The sequence below is a fragment of the Tenrec ecaudatus genome, chromosome 13 (assembly GCF_050624435.1).
Source record: "Tenrec ecaudatus isolate mTenEca1 chromosome 13, mTenEca1.hap1, whole genome shotgun sequence".
NCBI classification, from domain to species: domain Eukaryota; kingdom Metazoa; phylum Chordata; class Mammalia; order Afrosoricida; family Tenrecidae; genus Tenrec; species Tenrec ecaudatus.
This window is the reverse complement of record NC_134542.1, coordinates 110,485,518-110,512,504: the sequence shown is the minus strand read 5'-3', so window position 1 is coordinate 110,512,504 and position 26,987 is coordinate 110,485,518. Positions and strand designations below refer to the sequence as shown.

At 41.9% G+C, this 26,987-nt stretch overlaps 1 pseudogene; it reads right to left on the bottom strand.

Moving 5' to 3' along the window:
- Window positions 1–397: 397 nt before the first annotated feature.
- LOC142424064 (small ribosomal subunit protein eS7-like) lies at window positions 398–25,449 on the bottom strand (annotated as a pseudogene).
- Window positions 25,450–26,987: the final 1,538 nt, after the last annotated feature.

The following is a 26,987-nucleotide window of genomic DNA, read 5'->3' as shown; positions in this document are numbered from 1 at the left end:
ACGATTTACATTGTAAACAGTAAGTTAATGATGAATGCTAAGAATTTCTAAGACTGTCTAAGAACCTCAGCAATCATTATGTTTTCAATGCTAATGAGACACTGTTTTCACAAAGCACATCAAGGTGTAATAATAAAATCCATTTAATAAGGACATTTTATCCATAGCAACAAAAGGTATTGTCTGCTAACCTCCAAAGAGTTTTATTTTCCCTCATTCAGCTTTGATTGGTGTCATGGGGTCTTATGTAATGAATGCAGTGGGAACCTCTGAAGGTTTAGTGTTGTTTCTAGTCTGTTTACAATAGTGGAAACAGATGATTTCATGAATTCTGTTGTCTTGGGGTTTTATTATTATTATTATTATTGTGAATAATATTTTATTCAGTCATTTTTGTTTAAAATCGAAACTCTGGTCATTCAAAATTAGCATCCTTGCCTGTGAGCTTCTTAAAAAGTCCAGAGAAGGTGTCAAACGTGCCTTCTGTGTTGTTCTGCTGTGCTTCGGCCACAGCAGCCGATGAAAGCCTGCTGCCATCCAGCTCTGTGCGGATTCTCTTGCCCATAATTTCACTTGGGAAGACCAAGTCTTCAAGGACTGCGTCGTGCACTGCTGCCGGAGTGTGACCCCTGGGCGCTTTTACATGTGCTTTATACGGCTGTTCAGAGATGGTTTTAGGCACTAGTCGATGGATTATAAAGTCAACGTGCTTTCCATTGAATTTTCTTCTCCAGTTCTCCTACTAACCGGACTTGAATTTTTGGAAAGATTTATATTGAGGAACAGGAACAAAGATGGCGATACCTTTGCTTTCTGACCACCACGAACTTCGACTTCCTTGGCTCCCAGCATATTCAACTTCCTTAGCTGAGCCTTCAGGTCCGAGCTCATCTCCAGTTCAAGAAGAGCCTGAAATGTGCCAGACTCCAATTCCTCCGGCTTTTCCCCTTGGGGGTTCACAATCTTCACCCTTGAACTGAAGGAGGCCTTTCTCAGTTTCCCACCCAGGGAAGAGACTTTGCTGCCCTCAGACTCACTCCAAAAGTATTTATCGCAATGTTGGCTGGAAAGTCCTGCAATAGAAAGTCGTGGCCCTTCCGTGGCAAGCACTGCCTAGAAAGAGTATCTTGGATCACACTGAAGTATAATTGTGTTTTTTTAAAAAATGGAATATACATAGTTTTAAATATGTTACCTAAACAGAAAATATGTACTTAATGAATATAATATGATAATGTGCAAAGATGTTTGTCTGACAAACTTTTAGGGTTTAATAATACTAGCAAATCAAATAAAATATAACACAGGTCTAGTTTATTGTGACTTTAATTATTAATCCGCCAAATGCTCAGAGTCCCTTTTTTTCTGGTGTTACGTGGCGTGAAAGTGATGCGACGCGTCAATTGCTTGGGTTTTTGTGGAACATGTAGAGGCCGTGTGAGAAGACACACCTGTCCCACATAGTTCTCCTCGACTGTAGAAAAATATAACCTAGCACAGACATTCTTATGAGTGATATTGCCTATCACAAATATTAACCAATATGCCGGTTATCAAGGGAAGTGCTGATTTTATAACTCAGGGCGCTTGGGTCTGAGTCCCGCCTCTGCTGCGTCTGGCCGTTCATCTCATTTCTCTACACGACAAGGTCACTTCTACACACAGCTGACTGGAATGAGGATTTGTGTAAATTCCTTAACAGAGCCCCTGCCGCGAGGGCTGTTGTCCTGAATCCCAGTGAAGGCAATTCTGACGCACCGTGATGTTTTCACTGCTGGGGACTTGTGTATTCACCTCTTCAGAGCTTTCATCCGAAAGGCTGAGTCTGAAGTGCCATCCTACTGGGTAGGAGAGGTTTTGCCAGCCTAGGAGGCCTGGTGGTGTAGAGTTTATGCATCGGCCTGCGATCCGCAAGGTCAGTTTGAAACTACCAGCAGTTCCATAGGAGAAAGGCTGGGCTTTCTACTCCTGTAACCAGTTACAGTCTCAGAACCAAGAGCGCAGTGCTGGGAGTCACTATGGACTTGATGGCAGTGAGTTTTTTGGGGTGTGTGTGTGTGTGTGTTTGTGTGTTATATTTTATGTCACCTAGATAATACTCATTCTATGATGCTCTGTGACCTAGGTAATACTCAATAATTATTGTTCTTTAAGATCAGACCCCAGTAATGTGAACCTGTGATTGCTTTAGTAGTAGAAGGTTACACTTGGTTTGCACCTGTTGGAAAAGATTGTTTTTCTAAACAGCTCGGGTTTCTTATGAAGAATATTAAAAATTCAACTCTTGTCATAGCAGGTTGATCTTTTCACCCTTTGTATTCTGGTGAACCAAAGAACAACATAATCCAAGGCAATATATGCAAAAACCATTCACAACCTCTCCCTGGGCATACCTGCCCTGGTTTAACGGATGCACGTGCACGCTGCTCGGATCGTATTCCCTCATGCTGCCCGTGTCCTCTAGTGACAGAATTTACAAGACATTTTAAGAGACCAAGAAAAAACCAGTGACTACGAGGGAATTCATAAATATCATTTTTAAATGTCATTAACTATGAGAAGCTCACCATTGGCCATGGAGTTAATGGTGACTGTGCTGTTCATCAGCATGTTTATATTCATATCGTAGCTAATGGTTATAAAGCATCTAATGATTATAGTAATTACAGGATTTCTTTTATGTGCAGAAAACTCTTCAGACCATGCCACAGTAAACGAAGGCTGAAATTTAAAGTGGTATTTTTCCATTTTCATGCAGCATACTTATGACTTGAACAGGTGCAAAAAAGATTCATTTTTTGCTGGGTGGATATTTAAAGTATCAGTCCTATCAACACATATGTCATTCCAGTGATAAGTTTAATGGAAAAATATTCAATGCAGAATCAGCTGAACATTAGGATGGAAAATATTTTTACTTGTGACCTTTCTATGTTAAGCAATACTCTCAATGGAATAACAGGGACTCTGAGCAGTATTCAGGTCTGAAGTGCTGAGACGTCTCAAAACACCAACATTTACACACACGCTCGATACTGTGAGACCACCTATAGGTATTTATACATTAGCCCGCCTGAAGTGAGACCTAGAAGGAAATTCATAAACTCAGGAGTGCGTATCGAAAAGATAAGGGAATTCGATGCACATTTAAAAGAATGTTTGTAGTGAACACTGAATCTCCTCACAGTTCCCAACAATATATTTCCAGACTGAAGATTAAACCTTCCCATCAAAAGGCCATGCTCTGAAGTGACTCTTCCTGATCAGTTCACTTGTTACTGACTTTAGAAATGCCGGCACTGTTTTTCACATTAGAAAATATGCTAGATTTTTTTTAATGCCAGAGACCATCTTGACTGACTGGAGAGACTTCAAAAAGTTCATAGAAAATGGAATTAAAAGATCATAAAAATTTTCCATGAACTTTTTGAAACTCGCTCATGGAAGTTCTACTTCCTTGAAGAATTTCACTGAAACCCAGATTTCCCTCCTGGAAAGCTTGTGTCCACTTAAACTTGTTGTTTGTTTGTTTGTTTTCCTACTACTCTCAACTACATGCTCACACATAGCACCAAGTGATGTGATAACTTACGTTGTACTGTGTTTGCATTACCTGCGCAAGCTCCCCCTGAAGCGATTTGCAGACTCAGTGGAAGCACACTAAGGAGACTCTTGGCAGGTGTGGAGGAAGAGGGCAAAGAAGGGAAAGGGAATGAAATTGACAAATGCTAAAAAGGCGAGGACAGGGCTGTTTGGATCTTCACTGTCGAGTTTTATAACATTTGGGAGAACATCTTCTTTTTGGCAGAATATATGCCTTTTGAGTTCTGCTGGTTAGAACTTAAAGTCATTTTTTCTTATGTAAGTTTGGCATTAAGCACATCCCTCCATGCAAGGCACAGCCTCATCTCCTTGACAAGGGAAGTCATTTTTCTGTGAGACATTTAATTAGGGGAACCATTTCTCTTTAAACTCCAAATTTGACATCTCCTTGCATTAGACTAGGCAAGGCCAAGGGAACAGATTTTACACAACTTCAGGCAGTTTTTCGGTAACTTCAAAGTCTGATGTATTTTAGTTGATGCAATTTGGGGGTGGTGGGAGAAGAATAGCATATATTTTGGGAGCAAATCCACATTTACTTTATGCATCTGTCAGACCCTGATACCTACCTGTATTTTACAGAGTTTCTATACCAGATTATTTGGAGGTAAAATAAAAGTCATGCTGAAAAAGGAACGGGCAAAACGTCTACCATCTAAAAAGTGGAATACATTTAGTTTTACATAAAATGCCTCCTTTTCCCCAGCTTCTTTCAATATCCTAACGTTAATGCTGCTAAAAGTGCAAGCACAAATGTTTATTCTATGCTTTCATTGGATTAAGGAGGCAATCTCCAAAGGCCATTTCAAATGTATTTCATATTCAAAAACAGTATTGGTTGTGACCCTAAGAAAATGTGCCTCAATCCAGTAGCTTTCTTTGTGTTTATTCATTTTCACACACTGCCGGTCAGGATGCTAGTTTTTTTTCTGGTTTAAATATACACAATGGGTAACATAAGTATATTCATTAAGAAAAGTATTTGTTTTATTTATATGTGTATCTATGTATATGTAAGTCAAGAAAAAAGTTTAATTTCAGTATTTAATCTTAATATTCATATTTTCATTTTAATGTATCCCTAAATTGTTAACCTTATAATCGTAAAATTATTTTTCAATTTTTTGACATATTATTTGTCAGTCTTAAAAATACAATGAAAACAAATAAATACAATGAGATCCTACATATGGCCCATGATATCTACATGTACTACTTCCCTCTCAGCTCCTAATTCTCTTCCTTACTCCAATTTGGCCACATGGGTCACCTCGTCCTCCATAAATAGACCCATACACTTCCTGTCCTGCCTTTGCAGTTCTGGCCATTACATCTGGGCACCCTCCTCCCTTACACTCACATTAATCAGAGCCTTACTGGATTCGTATCTCTTTCCAAATCAAATTTCCCTACCGAAACCTTCCCTGATTGTTCTCTTTAAAATAGCACACTACTTTCATTTTCTTAGTGGTTCTCAGATTTTTGTTAGTTACCATCAAGTAAACTCTGACTCATGGTAACACACCAAACAACACTCTCACCCAGTTGATTCCAACTCAGAAGTGGCCGTAAGGGACAGAATGGAAAGCTCCCCAGAGTTTCTGAGGCTGTCTATCTTTCTGGGCTCACCCAGTCTTTTGCCTTTCCAGTGGCTGGTGGGGTTCAATGGCTGGCCTTGCCGTTAGCAGTCCCTCTCTTACCTGACATGCTATCAGGGCTCCTGACCCAGGAAAAGCCATGCAAAACAGAACAAAGCCGTGCCTGGTCCTGTCACATCTTCAGAAGGAGGCTCCGGAAGATGTGGCCACTGTGGAGTAGGAGTACATTACAACCTAAGGGGCTCATTTTCCACCAGGATAACAAAAGATATATTTTATATTTTCTCCACAGAGATTCCCTACACCAGCTTTGGAGGAGATTACCAAGTCTGTGTTAGTCTGGAATCTTTACTGAAACCTGCCAGCCATAAGTGACCCTGTGGTTACTAAACATACTGCTAGCCCAGCTTCCTGCATCACAGCAACTTGCAAACCACCACAGTGCAAGAAGAACGGTGGTTCATGGAGAAGATAGAGGACAAAACAGGATTTTGTTCATGGTCGTCCCCACAACAAGTGGATTCATTCCTGACATGTGCAGGTGTTCAATAAATATTTGCTAAATAGAAGTGAGACTACTCAGGTTGTGAAGCACCTTGATGTGTTATCTCATTGCAGACACATAAGGACCCCTATGGTTCCTCACAAACCCATCAGAGGGGACCAAACTCCAGTAATTCCGTGTGCTTCTGATATCTCATCCTTCAGTATAAGTTACCTCGCCACGGTCATAGGCAGGCAGAGGAGACAGGTACAGAAGGAAGATTAAATTAAATTCCAAGTGAGGTTCATGGTCGGAAGTGAGTGGGGAGAGATCAAAAGGATTCCATTGAAGTCTATAGAAATGTAAAAAAAATCACCTTTTCTACTATTGTGACATGTAATTTCGGCTCACAGTCACTGAAAGGTTTTCAAATGTCACGTAGAAGTGCCAACACTTGACTTCTGAAATATTTCTTGAGTCTCTGTCTATATTTAGCATTTCAATATCAGCCAAATAACATATTCATAAGGCATTTGAACTACCTGCTACAAGAAAGGTAAAAACAAACTGTGCTAAAACTCAAGTGACTACAGAATATGAACAAAAGCTACTTTTTATGCACAAAGATTTCAGAAAGTACTTTGTTCAGTACTTAATTCTAGAGAACAGTGGAGAAATTGACCCTCTCCCCCCAAACTCTGAGGAGTGGGGACATTACTCCTCTCCCCCCAAACTCTGAGGAGTGGGGACATTACTCCTCTCCCCCAAACTCTGAGGAGTGGGGACATTACTCCTCTCCCCCCAAACTCTGAGGAGTGGGGACATTACTCCTCTCCCCCCAAACTCTGAGGAGTGGGGACATTACTCCATTCCGCTGTCCCATTCTCATTTAGAAAGCCTCAATAGCGGTTTTCTTCACTTTAGGCAAAATCAATACATAGAAATATGTTTTCCCAAAAATGGTTATAAAATTATCAACTCATTTTAACCCAGTAACTCAACAACATATTCTAGTATATAAGGTCGCTATGAGTTAGGCTCAGTTTGATGGCACTGGGCTTGGATTTGGGTTTTGGAATTTTAAGTTGTGTCAATATCTATCACAAGGAGAGAAAAATGCTATATTAACAATTTTTCATATTCGGAACATCTACATATGTACTTGGATCTTTTAGTATCATGTCTTCTCATGTTTACCCATCCATTCCTCATTTCTTTTCTGATACAGAAGATAGCAAGTTCTTCTTTTTCATGATTAAAAAAATTGATACAATTTTTATTTTGAATTGAGTGAAGGTTTTCAGAAGAGTTCTTCAGTTTTACATTCAACCATTCCTTCACACTTTGTTTCAAGTAAACATTGTCATCTCCTAGATGTACCACCACTTCCTCTCGGTGTTTTCTGTTTCTGTTCTGACCCTCTGAACTCCGCTCTTGGGTAAATGTGGCTCCTTTGATGGAAAGTGGCTGGTTATTCCAGCCTGGGAGTGAGTTGGTTCCAGAACTAAAGGGTGACTAAGGGCCAACGTTTTGGAGGTTCCTTCATTCTCTACTCAACCAGTAAGCCTAGTCTCTTTTATGATTTTGAATTCTAGCCCACATCCCGTCCCCCACACCCCCTACATACAGTGTATAGGACCTTCCTAATGTGTTTCTTTTCCGAGCGATTAGTAATGGCATCCTGGCAGCATCCGGTTGTTCTGGTCTCCTGGTTTGGGAGACAATGTTATCGTGGGCCATTAGTCCATTGGACTAATTATTTCCGTGTATCTTTCCATTTTCTTCATGCTTCTTTCTTCCAGACAGGAAGAGACCAGTAGTACGGCTTAGGTAGCCGCTCACTGCCTTGTAAGACGGCTTAGGTAGCCGCTCACTGCCTTGTAAGACGGCTTAGGTAGCCGCTCACTGCCTTGTAAGACGGCTTAGGTAGCCGCTCACTGCCTTGTAAGACACCAGTGATACTCACCAGGGTAGGATGTAGAGAATTGTCTTTGTGAACTAGATAATATCAAATGAGCTTGCTGGGCGCTGTGACTATGCTTCTGAACCCCCAGGCCACTACCTCATTCCCTCAAGATGTTTGGTTCTATCAATTATGTCTTTGTACCATTCACTGGTATATTTCGATATATGCAAATAGCTTCTTTCAAACCTATACATAAATCTGCATGGATATATTCCCTTTCTCTCTCCCACATCAGTTCAGCCAGCATGTCTATGCACACATCTACTCATAGATCCCCACTGTTGTAGGATTGTGTATATAACAGTATTTTCCTCTGTTGCCTTTAACTCTTGCAAAATGCCCAGTGCCATAACCTTATTTGATAAAAAAAACACTTCAGGATTATAAGAACTTTCATTTAATTTTATAACCTACTGGTCAAGCCACAGTTTTATAAGGAAATAATCTATTTCAAATTAATACAGACAGAAAATTGATTAATTGGATGTTTTAGAAAGCTCACAAAATTGAGAGGGAGTGGGACAAGGGTTGAAAACCAATCTTTGTAAATTAATTGATTGGAAATGAAGCTGAAGCATAAAAGTATACAACCAAAGCATGCAATATGTAGTTTGGTTAGGATGTTTATGATGAAATGAAATTAATTACTTATGACTCCTCTATCTATTACTTAATAACAGTACCAAATGATTCGGGGGAGCATAGAAATAAGGTGTCAAGAACTCTACACTGGGAATGATCAGATTTGATATTCCCCTGCATGTGCAGGAGGCATCCCATAAGCAGGAACATATCTTTGGGAGAGGACAGCCATCAGTGGAGCGCATAGGAGGAGATCCCTGCCAGAAGTTGGGAGACAGCAGAGGAGCCAGGCTGAGATCAAGCAGAGGAGCCACGCCACCGAGACCATGAACAGTGAGGCAGAGTGGCAGACAGGCTTCCTTCCCCACAGAGGCAAAAACCAAGGCACCAAGTGACTGAGAGACTGAAGACCAAAGGTAGACTTGACTGCTGATTGACAAGAAATGTTGACATGGACCAAAGACTGTGTCCTTAGTGTTTGCTGATCCTACTTTGTGGCAGTCCATTAACTTCCCTACTAAACAGCCATATCATGAGAATCCTCGGTGAATGCTCTGTGATCACTGCAATATGTTATCCAACCCAGCAGAGAAGCAAAGCGCCATGGGAAGAACTGTTGGTGTCAGAATAGGGTAAACGAAGGATGCACGGTGGAGGCGTGTCAAGCTCTGCGTGTGACCATCAGCCTTGGGCTGCTGCAGCTTCTCCTTCTTTCTACAGAAGCTGGGGGAGGTCAGATGTGGCCCCCACATCATCTTCTCAATGCTGTAGGGTTCAGACTCTGGACCTCAGTAAGGTGCCCTGCAGGATGCCATTGATTCCAATACTAGGAGTCTGTTCTAGTTTGTGTCATGCTCTTGTGATGAATTCTTTCAGAAGCAGTCACACAGGATGACATCTAATCGGCTCTATTCCTGCACTTAGGGTGCCAAAGATGAGAATGAGAGAAAATATCTCATTAGGAAGACAGATTCTCTCAGCAAGATACACACACATAAAAAGTTCAGCAAAATGACAAATTTGACCTACAGATGGCATCGACAAAATGCATCCTACTAAGAGATGTGACTCCATTTGGGGGTCTAATGGCTCTACACACTTTGTGCCTTTCTGATTCCACATACCTTTAGCAGCCCTGGCACTGGATACAGATCTTTGCCTTCCAATCCACACTGTGGGAAATCGGCAACACTTGGTGTCAACCAGATCTGAATCATAAAAGAATGGCAAGGATTTCATTAAATTTGGACAGAATATCTGCAATATTCAGGCAACAAAAAATGATACATGCATGTTGCCTGATGCACACCTTCCAGACACAATCACTGAGGACAAAAGTGTGCATATGCAAATGTGGTGAAGAAAGCAGATTTTGCCCGACTATCAAAAGGTATAGCATCGGGGTCTTAAAGGCTTGCAGGTAAACAAGCAGCCATCTAGCTCAGAAGCAACAAAGCCTACATGGAAGAAGCACACCAGCCTGTGTGACCATGAGCTGTAGAAGGAACCCGGTATCAGACTTCAATGAACAAAGAAATCTTATCATTGTAAATGAGGGTGAGTACAGAGTAGAGACGTAAAGCCCATCTGTAGGCAACTGGATGCCCCTTTACCGAAGGGTCGCGGGGAGGAGACAAGCCATTCAGGATGCAGTGTAGCAACGATGAAACATGCAACTTTCCTCTAGTTCTTAAATGCTTCTTCCCCCACTATCATGATCCCAATTCTACCTTACAATTCTGGCTAGACCACAGGACGTACACTGGGACAGATAGGAACTGGAAACAGGGATCCAGGACAGATGATCCCTTTTAGACCAGTGGTAAGAGTGGTGATACCAGGAGGGTGGAGGGGAGATGGGGCAGAAAGGGGGAACCAATTACAAGGATCTACATATAACCTCTTCCTGGGGGATGGACAACAGAAAAGTGGGTGAAGGGAGATGTCAGACAGTGTAAGAGATGACAAAATAATATTAATTTATAAATTATCAAAGGTTTAAGAGGGAGGGGGGAACAGGGAGGACAGGGAGAAAATGAGGAGCTGATGCCAAGGGCACAAGTGGAAAACAACTGTTTTGAGAATGATGAGAGCAACAAATGTACAAATGTGCTTGACACAATGGATGGATGTATGAATTGTGATAAGAATTGTACAAACCCCCAATAAAATGATTTTTAAAAATGATACATACATGTAAGGATCAGCAACCATGCTCTGATGAATGGAGTTGGAAATTACTCAAGAGAATTAGAGAATATATAGACACATGCTCAAATAGAGAAACAATTTGAACGAAAAAGATACAGATATACAGAGACAGAGAGAGGATTAGAAACACTATTCCATATCATGACAAATCAAAGGTACACTTGAACTAATATTGACGTGGTGCGCTTTATGATAGGTTTCATATGAAATCTGGCATAAGAGGCACCCATGGCTGGGATTAGGGCATAGAATCGGCTCAGAATTTGTGCATGAGCCACAAGCCAGTACTGTGGTTGAAGTCTCTCGCTCCCTTATTTCCTAATATAATTATTTTTTTAATGTGTTATCCCATAAGCCACTAAGGCACAAAATTGCCTTTTAAATTCATTTATACCTTGAGGTGAGTGTCTAACTTTGAAAAGATAGAATGAAAGAATTAAGCTATTGAAACTGATTTCCATAGTTCTGTGTTTTGAATCCCCAATGCTAATGATTTTTTAATGCAGATTTTATCTGTAAATTCTACTTATTGTGAGTGGCCATTAACATTTGCTTGCTAATGTATTTATTTATTCATGTTAGGAAATAGAAATGCAAAATTCATTCTGTGGATTTTCTGATTATCATCAGACAGCTCAATCACATTTTTAGAATAATGTTCCCTATTAGCTTTTAATTGATAAGACTATTCTGTACACAAAAGATCTGCTCTTTCTTCTCCCCTGCTTTTTTTTTCTAAATGTGTTTTCTTCTGAATAAAGCAATAAGCCTTGGTCAGTAATAAGTTTATATAAGCTAATAGACACAACCATTTGGGGGTGGTTAGTAGTTTAATAACTTTTCTTTATGGGCTGGGGAGCTATGTATAGCCTTTAAAAATAAGAGAAAAACTAGTTTATTTTCAATAAAATATATAATGCTTAATAGTTTCATTCTGTAGAATAATGTTGGACTCATTGGGATTAATCAAACATATACAATTGGCCCAGGAGAAAATGAAAGCCATGATCCACTAGGCCACTTATTATAAATAAATTTTTTTTAATGTGTCAAAGGAAGCTTCCATAGATCAAGTAAAATTTTAAAATCATTGATGATTACAGCCTATTATAGCTCATCATTTTAATGCTTTTGAAGATCCCCCTATTATTAAAAAGAAAGAAAATGCTTTCTAACCCATATCCTTGAGCCTTTCTTCTCTAATCATATTATTCTCAAGTCACTACCCCAAACTATACTCCCCAAAATATTCATCATGATCAATTATTCTCTAAACAGGCCCTATCCCACGCTAGAGTCCTTCCCAAGGAGGCATTAGTTTTGCATACACAAACCAATGCAGACACCTCTGCACATGCCGCGATGATGGTTCCGTGGTGCACTTCTTGCCCTCCCTGTGAAAGACACGAGTTCCTTTCTTAGTCAACATACCTTGTGGTGAGGAGTTTGGCATGCTGTTAGGATGCTGAGAAATGTTCAGTGATTTTCTCAGATGGATTAAAACAAAAGTCTGTTAACTATTTCTGAAAATTGGTTGATGAAAACGCTGTAGATCACAATGGTCAGTGTCCCGTTTACCATGGGATGGCATTGTATTTGGGTCCATCATACAAGCACTGGCAATAGATTAACGTGCTGCCCTACTGCAGGTGCACTGATGGGGAACTGACAGTGGACTAGACACTTGAAGACAGTCTCCATCAGAGTATCATCTAGGTTTTTGCCTTAAGTTTGCCACCTGTTGATGTTACTGGGAGGTGACTCAATATTTCAAACTTCTCCACTCCTCAGATCTTGTCCCGCTCTCGAGAACTATTTCAGGCAAGGGACAAAATTCAGACAATAGTCAAAGAAATGGGTTGAACATAGGGTGAGTTTGTTGAGGAAGACTTTTTGGAAAGAAGACCAAAGTGCCCTTAAATAGTCTAAAAGGCCTGGTAGAAAGTAGAGCTGCACCTTTTGTTTGGCTAATGATGGACCTTCCACCATTGGTTAACATTTGGGTGGGTCTTCTCTTATTGGTTGGTCCTCTGTGATGTCCCTCCTCTTTCCAGTATGTGTGTCCCTGAGCCCGGACTCCACACTGTGTCCTCGTCTCTAGACCCAAAACCCAAGAGTCAATCCAGTCATTGTAGGGTATTGTGAACATAACTTCAGTCTCCACCCATCCTGTTCACTATCTCGTGTCTCTTCCGTTGATGAGGAAATGTGTCTTCTCTGCCCTTGACCTTCCTTGCTAGGATTCCTGCCATCATCACCTCTTGTCCCGTAGCCCTTCTCTGGGAAGCAAATGATGTGGTGAAGTGAACTGACTGGTATGGCCTGTTTATTGAGTTTTGTAGCTCCCTCCAAAATGATTGGGTCAGAACATACAAATAAGATAGGAGCATCTCCAATAGGGGATATTGCTCAGTTTTGCCATTCCACTGGTTATAAAGTGAGCCCTTTTAGAAGCAGGTACAGAAAATTCCACAACCACCAAAAAAGGAGTGGAGCCTACTTGAGGTGCTTATGTGAAGTGGCTGGGGCAGCAGAGGCCACAGCACTGAGATCATGAGACAGAGTGTAGAGCCACACTGACGGTGAGGCCAGGCAGAGCAGCACTGCAGAGACCAGGAGGCAGAGCACCGGAAAAGAAGAAGCCACAGAACCAAATGGCAGAGATGAGGACTAGAAAGCAATGCATACATTGGCCAGCATGGTTAGAAGAGGCATTGCAAATGAAATAATTGTGTCCTTTGCACATTGTGTAAACTGTTAGCTTCCCTAAGAAATCCTATGACTATGAGTGGCATTTTCTTTAATTCTGTGTAGTCATTGCAAGAAATTATTAAAACCAGCAGAGATGTAGGGTACCGTAGGAGGGATATTCACTGCTATCAAGTTAATGCTGACTCATGGTGACCCTATAGGAAAGCATAGTGGTGCCCTGTGAGTTTCTGAGACTATAACTCTACATCTTTTCCACATGGTGTGACTGGTGGTTTTGAATTGCTGACCTTTCGGATTGCAGCCCAATGGGAAGGGTTTTGGTCCTCTACTTTCTGCTAATTAGCATTAAGCTGGCATAGAGTTGGATTTTCCTTCTCCCTTGTGTTGCTAGAAGAGATCAGACATGTTCTGCACACCCTTTCCTCACACAGCTTCTGTGTTAGACAGGGTTCTCTAGAAAAATAAAACCAGAATGCTAATAATTTCATATATATTTACACAGATAGATAGATAGATGTGTAACATAAGAAATAAACAGATAGTTAAATTATAAAGCAGTACAAATGGCTCAGTGCAACTCACTCCTGTGAGACAGTTGTGTGACACTGGCAGTCCTTCAGGTTTTGAGGGCCAAAGGGGTAGACCTCTGTAGAGCAATTCAGGCTATCCGGCCACAGGCAGCAAACAAGCAAGGCAGCCACACACTGGTCCAATGATCAAAGAGCAAGAGATAAAAAAGGCAAGGCTCGCCGAGCCATTTATCCCTCCACCCTTCAATTAATCCCTCATGTGTTTATTGATCAGGTTGGCACAATAAACTAACTACCTCAATCTACCCCTTGCCAACTTGGTGCCTGTATACAATTCTTTAGCCATATATAATTTCTGGACATTAATGAAATCACATTTATACTTATCATAAGACATCTATCATAGATATAAATGAAAATACATTGAGTCCAATTGTATCTGATATATCATACCTGAACAAAGGAAATATATTCAATAAGCACATATAAAGAAAATACACTGACAATTACAAACCTCACTTTTGCAATTGATCACATGGTCTTAACTGATAGGTAGAACGACCTTCTTCTACTACCCACTATGTATTACCTTTGCCTTTAGCAAGCACCTCAGCTGGCTGTGGTTTTTTGCCTGGTGGGGTGACTCAGACCTTTGTTACTGAGGGGTCTGGGTCATTATAAGTCCTGTCAGGATTGGGTTGCTGTGACTTACCATTTACTTTAATCACAGGGCATGGTAACACTAAGAGTCGGCCTATGGGATCTCCTGGATTCCAGACATATTCTTCTTTACCTCAATTGTGTAACACCAGTCCAATTTCTCCTTGGTAATCAGGATCAATCACACCACTTAGTACAGTGACACCCTTTCTGACCTGTTGATCCAATGGCATGAGAAGCCCAAAGTGGCCAGGGGGCATTCTCAGCTGCCAGTTCAGTGGAATCTGTGCTGTGTTTCCAGGTGGGAGAGTTCCTCCCTTCAGGACCAGGCCCTCCAGGCCTGAGGAACACAGGGTTGCTGGAACAGGAAACAAAAATGCTGCAAGGGGATCACTAGGAGTAATAGTGAGTGGTGCCACTCCAGCTTCCACCCCTTAGTTCCTGGACAAAAGAATTCTGGCTATTGGAGACACAGCACCATATATTGGCTGCTGGTTTAGAGTATATACAGCTTCCTGGAGAACATTGCCCCAGCCCCACAAGTTGTTGCCACCCAGTTGGCACAGTAATTGTGTCTTTAGGAGCCCATTCTATCACTCTCTAAAGCCAGCTGCTTCAGGATGATGAGGAACATGATACAACCAGTGGAATGCGTGGGCATGGGCCCATTGCCGCACTGCATTTGCTGTGAAGTGAGTTCCTTGATCTGAAGCAATGCTATGTGGGATGTCATGCCGGTGGATGATGCATTCTGTAAGTCCATTAATGGTAGTTTTGGCAGAAGCATCGTGTGCAGGGAAGGCAAATCCATACCCAGAGTAGGTGTCTATTCCAGTAAGAACAAAATGCTGTCCCTTCCATGATGGAAGTAGTCCTATGTAATCAGCCTGCCACCAAGTTGCTGGCTGATCTCCCCGAGGAATGGTCCAATATCTTGGACTTAATGTTGGTTTCTGTTGCTGGCAGATGGGACACTCAGCAGTGGCAGTGGCCAAGTCAGCCTTGTTGAGTGGAAGTCCATGTTGCTGCACCCATGCATAACCTCCATCCCTAACACCATGTCCACTTTGTTCATGTGCCCATTGGGCAATGACAGGAGTGGCAAAGGAAAGAGGAGGACCAGTCTCCACAGTGTGTGTCATCTTATTCACTTGATTGTTAAAATCCTCCTCTTCAGAGGTAATCCTTTGGTAAGCGTTCACGTGAGATACAATTACCTTTACTTTCTTGGCCCATTCAGACAGGTATATCCATATACCTCTTCCCCACAGCTCCTTGTCACCAATTTTCAAATAATGGTCCTTCCAATTCCCTGACCATCCAGCCAAGCCATTAGCTACAGTCCATGAATCAGTATACAGTCTCACATCTGGCCATTTTTCTTATATGCAAACTAAATGGCCAGGTGCACTGTTTGAAGTTCTGCCCATTGGGAAGATTTCCCTTCACCACTGTCCTTTAGGAAGATCCCAGAAATGGACAGTAGTGCTGCTGCTTACGAGTGGCACCTGCATATCGTGCAGAGCCATCCATAAACCAAGCATGACTTTTTTGGTCTTCAGTTAAAGTATGGTAAAGACCTCCCCAGGAGGCCTTAGGTTCAGACTGGGAGAAAGAAGGTAATGTGACAGGAGTGCAGACTATGGGCATTTGGGTCACTTCTTCATGCAGCTTCCTTGTCCCTTCAGGTCCTGCTTTGGCCCGATCTCATATATATTACTTCCATTTAACAATGGAGTGTTGCTGCGCACGTGCAACTTTATGATGCGGTGGGTCAGATAATACCCATTCATGATGGGTAATTCAGGCCTCATGGTGAATTGGTGGCCCATTATGAGGCGTTCAGTCTCCACCAATGCCCAGTAACAGGCCAACAGTTGTTTTTCAAATGGGCAGTAGTTGTTTGCAGGATTTTACTCCACAATCCCAACGGTCTACGCTGTGATTCACCAATAGGGGTCTGCCAAAGACTCTGTACTGCATCTTTATCTACAACTGACAGCTCCAGCACCATCGGGTCAGCTGGATCATATGGTCTCAGTGGCAAAGCAGCTTGCACGGCTGCCTGAACCTGTTGAAGAGCCTTTTCTTGTTCTGGGCCCCACTCAAAATTGGAGACTTTTTGTATCACTTAATAGGTCATAGTAGAACATCCAAGCAAGGGATATGTTGCCTCCAAAATCCAAAGAGGCCCACTAGGCATTGTTCCTCCTTTTTAGTCATTGGGGGTGAGGGAGAATGCAATAGCTTATTCTTCACCTTAGTAGGAATATCTCAACATGCACCACACCACTAGACCCCTAGAAATTTTACTGAGGTGGAGGGTGCCTGAATCTTCATTGGGTTAATTTTCTAACCTCTTGTACACAGATGTTGTAACAATGAATCTAGAGTCTTTGATACATCTTCCTTAGTGGGTCCAATCAGCACAATGCCATCAATATAATGCACCAGTGTGACATTTTGTGGAATAGACAGGCGATCAAGATCCCTTCTGACTAAATTATAGCAAAGGCAAGAAGAGTTTATGTACCCCTGGGGGAGAGTTGTGAAAGTGTATTGTTGCCCCTGCCAGCTGAAGGCAAACTGCTTCTGGTAGTCCTTCCAGACTGGTATTGAGAAGAAGGCATTAGCCAGATCAATAGCTGCATACCAAGTACCAGGAGAAGTATTAATTTGGTCAAGCAATGTAATCACATCTGGAACAACAGCTGCAATTGGAGTCACCACCTGGCTGTTTACGACAATACACTGTCATTCTCCTGGATCCATCTGTCTTCTTTACAAGACAAATAGGTGAGTTAAATGGAAATGTGGTAGCAATCACCACCCCTGCATCTTTCCAGTCTTTCTTGGTTGCACTGATCTAGGCAATCCCTCCAGGAATGTGCTACTGCTTTTGGCTTACTATTTTCCTGGGCAATGGTAGTTCCATGGCAGTTCACTTGGCCTTTCCTACCATGATAGCCCTTATTCTACATTTCAGGTATCCAGTACGGGGGTTCTATCAGTTACTAAGTATGTCTAGCCCAATGACGCATTCTGGAACTTGGAAATAAACACAGGATGGGTGTGGGGGCCCACCGAGCTAAAACTCCATGGATAATTTGACCTCCATGAGCCCCACTCTGACTGGTGGGCCTTCAAAACACTTTGGGTCTCCTGGAATTAGTGTCAGTTTTGAGCCAGTGCCAGTAATCCCCCCAAAATTTGATTATTTCCTTTCCCCCAATGAACAGTCACTCTTGGAGAAGGCTAGAAGAAAGACTAACAGTATAGACTTTCGGTTATGTAGCAGGGTCCTTCTTCAAAGAGACCCAGCCTTTCCCTCATTCAAGGGGTTGTGGGTCTGTAAACTGGCTCATGTCTGGGAATTGATTGCGTGACTGTGAATGTCTTTTCTGCTGTTCACCTATCTAACATTCTTCTACCGATATATATCACGTCAATATTTAGTAGATTTCCCATCTATTTCATTCCTAGGGACACCATCGCTAAGTAGCCAATGCCATAATTCCACATGAGACAGGTTGCTTTGATTACCATGGAAACCTTGTTGTCTATTATAACCACGCCCTCCCTGTCTCTGTTGATTCAGTACTGACACCTGCCCTCTACCACCACTGGGACCAATCAGCCCCATTGTGATCAAATGTCAAAGTTCGCTTAGGGCAGTGCCCACAGTTAATCCTGGTGCACATAAAGTAGCAATCACAGGAGTCTTCAGAGATGTTTCTTATGGTTGTGGTGAAAGGTACTTCCTCAGGAACCTCCTTTTTGGGTCTATGAGAGTATCCTGATAGATCCATTCCAACATACTAATTTCCTTAAGCTTTTGGATGCCTTCCTCTACAGTGTACCAAAGTAGTTCAGGTACTTCGAGTTGGTCTAATCTAGGCCATCTGGCAGCCCATTCTTCCGCGAACCAACCAAATAAAGAATTAGATCCTCTCTTAGCCTCTCTCTCAGAGACATTGAAAGAAGAGTCTGTACTTAGGGGTCCCATATGCAGAAACTCAGACTGGTCTAATGTTACATTTCGTGCACCAGTATCCCACACCCTGAGTAACCATTCCCAGGGGTATTCCTCAGGCGTCTGCTTGTACATATTTGAAAACTCAAGCAGATTTTAGTGAATATAGCTCTCTTCTTCTTGGGTAATCATCTCAACCTCACTTTTAGGAGTTTTCTGAGACTGAATTTTAGTGACAGGTCTAGCAGAAATGATGATTGGTAAGGGTGTTTCCTGGGTGCTCTTAGCGATATCTTGTAAGGCATCTCCCTCTGGCAATGCTACCAATGTAACCCCACAGGGCATATCAGCTTGAACAGTTTGGCTAATCTGCTTAGGTATAGATTGTTTTTTTGATTGTGAATTAATACCTTCAGCTGGAGGGCTGGATCTATTGACTAGGGTGGATCACTGTTTCTAGGGGCTCAATATCCTCCTCTTCTGGGTCATCAGCCCATATGTTTCCAACCCATGTTTCAGGGTCCCAATTTTTTCTGATCAATGTTCTCACTTTTGTATCAGACACAGCTCTGAATCTGCAATTCAGCTAACGTTGTAATTCAGCCACTAGCATCATTGTTCTCAGCAATGGACCTCGTTCTCAGCAACGTCAGCTCTATTACTAGAGGAGAGAAGGCTCTCTCTTGTAGCACAGACGGAAGTTTTCAAATCTGATATTCTACACCTGAGGCATGCTTCTGAGGCTCTGAGACCATCCCTCTTCTTGGTCACACTTCCTAGTATAAGAAGGAGCAGCCAACCAGCTTCCCTATACTTGTCATCCTAATAAAACTTCTGGAAAATAGCAAGGATACGATCACTCAGAGGCTCTCCTCTAACCAGCACCTCATCTATCGGTGGTGCTACTGTAGATATTAGCTTTGCTATTTCACACCATGGATTAGTAAGAGTAGCAGACTTAGCCGTGCTTTGGGGCATAGAAGTAGCATTATTAGTGCTATTAAGACTAATCAGGCTAGAGAGCCAATTTAAGAAGCCCATATTTGTGATTTTATTTCTCTAGAAGCATTCCTGGTACCAAATGTGTTAGACCGGGTTCTCTAGAGAAACAAAACCAGAATACTAATAATTTTATATACATTTATACAGATAAATAGATGTATAACATAAGAAATAAACAGTTAATTAAATTATAGAGCAATATAAATGGCTCAGTGCAACTCACTCCTGTGAGACACTGGCAGTCCTTCAGGTCTTGAGGGCCGCCGGGTAGTCCTCTGTAGAGCAATTGGTTATCAGGGCACAGGCAGCAAGGCAGGTCACCAACAGTCAGTCAGATGACAGGGTCTGACAGTTCTCAGCTCAAGAGATGTAAATTCCAATGGTGTGGCGAAGCAGGTCTTGAAGGAACCTCAAATTAAAGTGAAACAGGCTACAGGTTGCAAATTAAGGCACAGAACAAGCAAGGTAGCTTCACACTCGTCTGATGATCAAAGAGCAAGAGTCAGAAAGGCGAGGTTTGCCAAGCCATTCATCTCTCCAACCTTCAATTAATCCCACATGTGTTTATTGGCCAGGTTGGCACTACCTCAGCTTGCAAGAAGAATTCTCTTCACTGTTAAAATAATTCACCATTTACATGCAGAAGACTTTTGCCATGTAATGCATACAGCCTGAGTTCCTTTCCCTGTTGCTCATTTTTGATGACTGAGAATTTAGTGACAAAGTATTCACTACTCATTTAAGAAATATTTTAATATAGTCTACTCATACAGAAGCAAGCCAAATGACCTAAATTATAGAACAGCATAACATGGCTTACTTTGGTCTGGTATGGATGAAGTATTTGAGAACTCTAATTTGTCCTCCTTTGGTCTTTCTTATTCAATGTCCAATATTCAGAAGCAGATGTAGCAACTGAAAATCGCATGGCTTTGGCCAGGTGCACCTTAGTCCACAAAGTCACAGCCTTGCTTTTCAAGACTTTTACCAGGTCATGAGCAATAGATCCAGCCAATGTAGTGTGTAGTTTGGTCTCTTGATTGCTGATTCCATGAGTATTGATTGTGAACCTAAGCAAGACAAAATTCTTGACAATTTACAGCCTTTTTCTCCATGTATCGCAATGTTACCCTTTGGTTCAATTTTGAGGATTTTGGACTTCCTTACATTGAGTTTAATCCACACTGAAGACTGCAATCCTTGATTATCATCAAGTGCTTCAAGTCTTCCTCGCTTTCAGCAAGCAAGACTAATTATGTGCATATCTCAGATTGTTAATAAGCTTCCTCCAATTCTAATGCCACCTTCTTCTACATATAATCCAGCTGCTCTGAACATACAGATATAATAAGTGGGTGAGAGGATACTACCACCTAGATGGACGCCTTTCTTGATTTTGGACCCTGCAGGGTTCTCTTGTTCTTTTCAAAGACCTGCCTCTTGATCCCTGCACAAGTTCTGCATGAGGACAATGAGGTGCTCTGGAACACTTGAGTCATTTGCATTTGTGTAAACCCATCCCCCTGTAAGCCTGTGACCTATACATTGTTAATTGTCTTACCAAGGTTTATCACATTTTAAAGTGATCTGTTGGTTCTGTTGTTCATTGTCTACCATTAAAGCTCATTCTTTAAGGAAAGAAATGTGGTCAACATTTTTTTCTATACTGCAACTGCAGAATGTTTGTTCAATATCTAAACAAGTGGACAAATCCATTCTGTTTACCAGAACCAAACAACCCAACAAAAATCACATGAATATCACATGCATTTGGCCAATTCTCTGATAATAAGATATGCTCTCTATGGCTAGAAGCCTATTTTATTGCTTTTCCCTAGTTAGACTACGCTTATAATTTTATTTTTTTCAAAGTATAGCATATGAAATAATATCTCTGAGATTGTAGTCAATTCAAGTGAGAGCTTTTAAGTGTGATCAGAATTCCCTCCTTTTCCTGGCTTTCTTTTCCCTCCCACTGCATTCTGCCTTTCACCTATCATTTTAGTGTTTTCTAGGTCGCTGAATAAGAAAATAAAGATTTAACAGCAAGAATATGGTTATATTCATTAAATTTTTGTTATAACGGGTGCATTTAAACACCATTTTTATTTTTATTTTTCCCAGCTTGACACTTCAGTCTGTGATTTGCTGATGTAACTGTATAGCATACATCATCCTGTGATTTGTTTCTTCCAAGCCATTTGGCTTTAATAGTGCATTCAGGAAGTGCAGGAAAAGCTGTTATTTTTCCCCTCACATTTTTTAAATTCCATTTTCCTTTCAGTCGATAGGAACCCCTTTTTTGTAACTTTTTTTCTGGATACACACAAAAATAATTTTAGGTAAGTGTGTGTGTAAATAAATGTTTGTAATATCTATTACTGTCTTACAATGTGGCAAATAACTTTACTTAAAGATTAGCTAACTTTGATGTATTTATCAGCAGCCATTCTACCAAAAACTGAATATACTTTTTTTTTTACTGTAAGTCATTTTGAATTTTTTAGGTGTTTTTTCCACCACTTGGAATCTGCTTCTATAAGAAAGAGAGGCTAATAAGGCCTGAGATACAAATTATAAGATGGCAAAAATTACATAATAAAAAAGCAGGCATTTGTTATTCTTTAATTTATATTCAAAATTGGAGGACTAATTTGTAAACACCTCATAATAAATCATGAGCTAAAAAAACATCTGACAATTTTCTACTCTCACTTTCTGTGGTATGCAGATGTTTCAGTTTTAAATTTGTCACATTTTCATACTTTCTTCTATACTGCCTTCCTTCTTTGAGACTTTTCCAAAAACAAAATTAAAAGCCAGCAAATTATAATTGAGAGTCATGAAGTGAATCTTACAAAGGTGTTCTTTGCTTTCTATTTTTCAACCTTCCCCATGGTTCTGCTTACCAAATTAATAAATTTTAGTATAAGTTTAAACTTTCTTAAAATGACAAAGCATCCCAGATTGCCTGCATAGGCAAACACCAAAATAAATACATAAAACATTTATGTATTTATAAGTAGTAGTCACAAGTCCAGCAAGAATGATGACACAGAGCAGGTAAACACCTCTCTGTTAAAGAAAGAAAAAGACATCCCAGAAACCATCCTTACAGTCGCCATTTTTTTCAGGGCAGCCCATCCCGGGTCAATCCTACCCAACAACCCACACTCCCTCTAGCCTTCAGAAACCATGCCCAAAAAGCGAGCAGCCCACAAGCCCACAACGCCATTCAGGCAGGTCTCTCTCTCCGGGACTAGATTTCAGCCTCGGTCCTTGGCTCCACGCGAGAAAGATTTCACGCCGAAGCCGGGCTCGTGATCCAATTGAATTTAATGAGAGTTAAAAGAAGTTTAAGGTTTTATGTGGCACCCATTAGGATTCCTTTGACCATGCAGCCTGGCAGAGACTGCCCCAGGTCACCAAGGATCTCTCTCCACCCACGAAGACGACCAGACCACCCAAGCAAGACCCTCTCCCTCTTGGTTCTTGCCTTCTTAAGGGTTCCAGGAGGAGGCGTGGTGAACGACCCAGGTCGATCCCATTGGCTGAATTGCAGTCACCTGGCCCAGGTGGGCTGCTCCAGATGTAACGCCCATCTCCGCCCACCAGAGGGAAAATCCAGCTGGCTCTCCTGGGCATGAGTAAAATGGACTTCGCAATTCCCTAGGCTAAGCCACCTAACAGTTCCAGTGATCAGGGACAGAGCAGTCTAGTGGTCTCCCGACCCCCACCCCAACCCCACCCCTCCAGGCCCAGTTGTGGTAAACAGAAAGATTTCTCCCAAGTCTTCCCCCCCCAAATGTGTTAGACTTGGGACACTGCTTGCAGCTAATGATAAAAATTATTTCCCTTCAGGCAATCACTGACAGACTGCTCTTCAGCCCTGCTGCTGGGGACAATGGACTACTTCTGCCTGAGGCTTGTGGCCATTAGCTTGGTTCCTGTAGGTGGGCCTACACCCTACTGATAATGGTGTCTTTCTTTTTTTTTTTTTTTTTACATTTTATTAGGGGCTCATACAACTCTTATCATAATCCATACATATACATACATCAATTGTATAAAGCACATCAATACATTCTTTGCCCTAATCATTCTCAAAGCATTTGCTCTCCACTTAAGCCCTTTGCATCAGTTCCTCCTTTTTTTTCCCCTCCCTCCCCGCAACCCCCTCCCTCATGAGCCCTTGGTAATTTATAGATTATTTTGTCATATCTTGCCCCATCTGGAGTCTCCCCTCCCCCCCTTCTCTGCCGTCCATCTCCCAAGGAGGAGGTCACATGTGGATCCTTGTAATCAGTTCCCCCTTTCCAACCCACTCACCTTCCACTCACCCAGCATCGCCCCTCACACCCCTGGTCCTGAAGGTATCATCCACCCTGGATTCCCTGTGCCTCCAGCTCCCATATGCACCAGTGTACAACCTCTCCCCTATCCAGCCCTGCAAGGTAGAATTCGGATCATGGTAGTTGGGGGCAGGAAGCATCCAGGATCTGGGGGAAAGCTGTGTTCCTCATCGGTACTACATCGCACCCTGACTGACTCATCTCCTCTCCTAAACCCCTCTATGAGGGGATCTCCAGTGGCCGACACTTGGGCCTTGGGTCTCCACACTGCACTTCCCCCTTCATTCACAATGGTATATATATGTATATATATATATATATATATATATATATATATATATATATATATATATATATATTCTTTTTTTTTTTGCATGATGCCTTATACCTGGTCCCTTTGACACCTCGTGATCGCACCGGTTGGTGTGCTTCTTCCATGTGGGCTAATGGTTTCTATGGAGATCCAGAGAACAGATCAAACCGGCTCCATGACACCCAAAGTTAAACTGCCATCCTGAATCTACGATCCGCTCGTCTTGTCACATGTATACTCCCAATCCCTCTTCTTCCTATTGCGTGTAAGTCCCTAGCTTGTCCCCCTCTCATTGCTGTATAACCTATAATACAACCCCTTCCTGTGACATATGTCTTTACCTGTAATTAGTGGTATTGCCCGCCCGCAAAGGTATATAGGCCTGGGTTAGCAATAGAGATTGCTCTCTCTCTCTCTCTCTCTCTCTCTCTCTCTCTCTCTCTCTCTCTCTCTCTCTCTCTCTCTCTCTCTCTCTCTCTCTCTCTCTCTCTCGGCTCCTCCTTTGACCTCTCCACATGGACCACCAAGCGGGCTGAGGTGAGCATTGTTACCATGAAACGTGTCTGATTCCATTATTTGACTCTTCTATCTCTCATGCTCTCGATGACTTTAATATATATATATATATCTCAACCATACAATTGTGCCTATTGAACCCATGAGTAGTGGTTGCGGGGGCTGACTCTCTATTCCAACCGTACCCAGTAACACCCTCAGTCTTTAAGTGTGGTCCCTTTGTGGGTAATACGCAACCAGTTCAGATGATGTTCCAAGTGCTGCCCTCCAAATCACAAGGCCACATAGGGATTCTTCAGGGACTTGAGGTTTTGCACACATCCCTGGTTTGTTGTGCTCCCACCTTGGGTTGCTCCTATGTGGCTGGGTCAGACGGGCCACTCTCCCTGAACAGTATCTTCAGGTTCTTGCTCTGAAGGGCTGTCATCTAGGGAAAAGATGTCACATCTCAAGCTGAGACTACACTGCAGTCATGTCTGGGAGCTGCTCTGGGTCAGATACATTGCCCTCATGAATTGGCACACTGGAAGGAGGTCCTCTCTTGCTCTCCCTGTACTGCAGAAATACAAACAAGACCCTGTCCCGATAGCCGGTTGCCATCGTCATGTTTTTCTTCCCCCACACCTCTGTGGACCTTAAAGACCTAGGAAAGGGGTGGGGACAAGATGCCTTTCAGCACAGGTGCTATCTGAGCCTGGTGTTGATCATTGGTAATGCTCTGGCTCTTGCCAAAATATCTGGTCCTCAGTCCAAGGAACGTTGGCCACATTTTCCCTTGTGACTGTACTGCTATTTGAACTTACCTCAGTTGGACTCAAGTTGTACTTGACCTTCTCCGCTTGACTAACTGCACTCAGCATAATAGCTGCACGCACACTCACATTTTTTTGGAGACATAAAACAATACCGCCCCCTGGTGGATTAGTGCCCTGCTTCTCGAATGCCATCATCTCTTATTTTCCCTTTTTTACCCCTCCCCGACTTCCCCTTCTTTGTGTTGAGATGACATGTACACCATTGGGTTTGGTCTTTCCCCTTCCCCCTATTGCCTGTACCTCAACCCATATAGTGTGAGTTAAGTGGTTTTTCTTCTATATCTACTGTGTTAATTAGACTTACTTTAGTGGATTCATGTTGTACTTGTCCCTTTGTGATTGGCTAACTTCACTTAGCATAATTTCCTCCAACTTTTCCCATGAGACTATGTGCTTCATGCGATCATCAATGCTTTTTAGGGATGCATAGTACTCCATTATGTGTATGTGCCAGAGTTTTCTAATCCACTCTTTTATCAATAGAAATTTGAGTTGTTTCCAATTCTTTGGGATTATGAAATGCACCACAATGAACACTGGAGCACAGACAACTGGTTGTGGTCTATATCTTTCCTGTTCGGGGTCTATGGCCAGTGGAAGGATTGCTGTGTTGTAAAAATAACTCAATTTCCATTTGCTTTAAATATCACCAGATTGATTTCCACCGTGCTCTCCTCCAGCAGTGGAGGAGAGTTCCTGTCTTACCATATCCCTTCCAATATTTGTTGCTCTCTGATTTTCTGATTTAAGCTATCCTCAAGGATGTTAGGTGATATCTCATAGTTGTTTTAATTTCCATTTCTCTGATGACTAATGATCATATGTTTATTAGCTGTTCATGTCTCCTTCCTAGTGAAACTTCTTTCCAGGTCTTTTGCCCACTTCTTTGGGGGCTTAATATTTTCTTCTTTTTACAGGCTAGGAGGGAACTGTAGATTTTAGTAATTAGCCCTTTGTCTGTTGTGTCATTGCTGAAATTCCTCTCCCAGGCTGTGGGTTCTCATGTTACTCTCTTAGTGAAGTTGTTCGATGCACACAGGTGTTTTATTCATTGTATATCCAACTTGTCAATTTCAGTTGTGTGTGTGTGTGTGTGTGTGTGTGTGTGTGTGTGTGTGCCCTTCCCTATTTCAGTTAGGCTATGTATTCCCTGCACCAAGGTTCTTAGGTTTGTCCCAATTCCTTCATTGATCCTGATAGTTTGGGCTTTTACTTCTAGGTCTGTAATTCAACTTGACTTTCTTCTTGTGCATGGGGTGAGATAAGGGTCTTGTTTCACTTTTTCTGCTAGTGGATATCCTTCGTTGCCAGCACCACTTATTAAAAAGGCCATCCACCTCCCACTTGATACTTTTGGGGCCCATGTCAAAGATCACTTGTCTATATGCTGATGGTTTATTGCTAGTTTTTCTGTTATTTTCCATTGGTCTGAGTATGTATCATTAGTCCAGTACCACATTGTTCTGACCACGGTGGCTGTGTCGTGAGTGTTAAAGTCAGGTAAAGCAAGCCCTGGATTTCATCCTTCTGCGGAACTTTTTCCCCTCTCCTTATGAAATTGGTGGTCAGTTTTACCATTTTAAGAAGGTTGTTAGTATTTGAATTGGGATAGCATTAAACTTATATTGGCATCTTTACTACATCGAGTCTTCCAAACTACGAGCATAGGA